A 2,808-nucleotide genomic window follows, 5' to 3' on the forward strand; every position below is an offset into this window, starting at 1 on the left:
TCCCAGATTGGAGAGGGTGCAGGCTGGGCTGAAGGCCCTCCCCTCCCCCCCGCCCGTGACAAATTTCATGCACTGGGCCTCTAGTAGTAAAATAACTCTAAAAACACTGCCTTTTTGATGGCCTATATTTAACCCAACAGCTCATTTTATCTGTCCCCCTACCCTTGCCACATCTGCACACATGAAATGTCAATAATTGATTAATCAATTAATGCTTTTGCTCTGGCAATGTGAAAAACCTCTCATCAGATTCTTTTCCAACCATTTCACCATCAAAATAATGATGCTTGGATTATAGCCAGAGCAGAGAAAAGAATCAAGTATATAATGACCTCATGTGGCAAAGGGCTAGAACTACTAATTTAACTATGAAAAAATCATGGGCTTAAATAACTTTTGTTATAGAACTTTTATTTTCAAATTGCTTTTTTAAATGGGCATTAAATACTTCCTAGAAGGGAGAAGAGAAAAATGACCTCAGATGTAAAGAAAAAGCAGAGGTAAAAATAGTCATCTATTCACTAAAATAAAAGGGGCCCCCATGCTAAGAGTCAAAATATTTGGGTTCTTGTTTCAGTTTTAATTTTTTGGGAACTTAAAAAAATCCCTTAGCCTCTCACATCTATAAAATGCTGGTAAGTTTTTTTCTACCATAGACTTTGAAGGCTAAAATATGGTAATGTGAATTTTATATCTTGTCTCTGAAACTTTTATCCCAGTTATGGTATTTATAATTCTATAACTAAAACATTTTTAAGCTCATCATAAAAACGAAACCTAAAACTAAAGCACTGTTACCTAGTTTGACTTCCAATTATCACCTTTTATTCTAGTGCAATGGACATTGATTGGTATAGCACCTATTTTATTCAAGGCATAGAACTAAGATTAAATTAATTCAAAGTATAGCCATACTGCTAATAAACTTCTTTGAGGATAGTTTTTTTCTTCAATTACAGTTTATATCCAATATTATTTTGTATTATTTTCAGGTGGAGAATAGTCTTAACTCTTAAAATACTTCAATATTTATAGATTTAAAGTCTGGCAAAACAAAACTGGGTGTTAATTTTTATGTGAAATCCCGGAGCCAAATCCAAATCCTCACTGATAAAAAAAAAAATCTGAGAACATCAATATCTTATTAATTACAATTCATTAAACATACAATTATAGAGTGACAGCCACAATATAAAAAAAAAAAGGTGGGGAAAAGGGAGTAAGTACATACCTGTTCCTCATCAATGTTTGTAATTTATCCCTGAAAGCACTGTCACTAAGTAAAAGGCTTTAAATGGAAACCTTTTCCATTAACTTTAATAGGGTACATTATAATATGTTATATCCCAAGGTCTCCAAAACAGGATCAATTGACTAAGAACAAGTTTACAGGCAATAAACAATATTGTCCATAAAATATATTGTAAAGGTTATTGTACTTGCCAAGGAGGAAAACTTGATAGAGGGGGGTGGTGTGATGGAGGAGAGGAATAAAGGAATCATTCTTTGGAAGGTAAATTCTGCTTTCTACACCATTTCCCCCCACCAATTTTCCAGCCTTTTGGGGTAGTAATGGCTATCTTGCATTCAAACTGCACTTAAAATTAAGTTATAACACCTTTAGGGAACTTCAAAACACATTGAAATGGCATCTGTACATAACACTGAAATCCCAGAAGATGCAACCTCTTCATTCCTCTCAGTTGACAAAATTATGACACTGCATAGAAAGTGTCAAGTAAACGACTATGTTTTTGTCTAAGAAAGTAATTTTTTATTGCATACTAGTTTAGTGTACTTTGGAGTAAGAAAAGTCTTTAGATTCAAGAAGAAAAAATGATTGTCTGAAAAGTGATATAACTTTTTAAAAATTGTTATGGCAAAGCCCTAGCCGGTTTGGTTCAGTGGATAGAGCCTTGGCCTGCGAACTGAAGGGTCCTGGGTTCAATTCCGGTCAGGCACACGTATCTCGGTTGCAGGCTTGGCCTCTGGTTGGGGTGCATGCAAGAAGCAACCAATTGATGTGTCTCTCTCATCATTGATGTTTCTGTCTCTCTCCCTCTCCCTTCCTCTCTGAAATCAATAAAAATATTTTTTTAAATGTTATGGCAAAAATTATTAACTGAACAGTTTTTATGGAGCAAGTCTGTATTTAAAATATATATATACTAGAGGCCCAGTGCACAAAAATTTGTGCACTGGCGGGGGGAGGTGGTCCCTCAGCCCCACTTGTGCCCTCTCACAGTCTGGGACCCCTCGGGAGATAACGACCTGCTGGCTTAGGCCCACTCCCGGGTGGCAGAGGGCAGGCCCAATCCCTAGGTGCAGCCCCTGGTCGGGCTCAGAGCAGGGCCGATTGGGGAGTTGGGGCACCGCCCCCTGTCATGCACAGAGCAGGGCGGATCAGGAGGTTGCGATGCCACCCCCAGTCATGCTCAGGGTAGGGCCGATTGGGGGGTTGGGGCGCTGCCCCCTGTCACGCACAGAGTAGGGCCCATCAGGGGGGTTGGGGCTCCGTACCCTGTCACACACAGAGCAGGGCCGATCAGGGGGTTGGAGAGCTCCCCCCTGTCACACACAGAGCAGGGCGGATCAGGGGGTTGGGGAGCTCCCCCCTATCAGGCACAGAGCAGGGCCGATCAGGGAGTTGGGGCGCTTTCCCCTGTCACGCACAGAGCAGGGCGGATAGGGAGGTTGTGGCCCCGCCCCTGTCACACACAGAGCTGCAGGGCAATCAGGGGTTTGGGCGCTGCCCCGTCACGCTGCTCAGAGGCAGGAGGCTTGCGGCTCTTCTGATCCCAGTGCTGG

The sequence above is a fragment of the Myotis lucifugus genome, unplaced genomic scaffold (assembly GCF_000147115.1).
Source record: "Myotis lucifugus unplaced genomic scaffold, Myoluc2.0 scaffold_136, whole genome shotgun sequence".
Taxonomy (NCBI): domain Eukaryota; kingdom Metazoa; phylum Chordata; class Mammalia; order Chiroptera; family Vespertilionidae; genus Myotis; species Myotis lucifugus.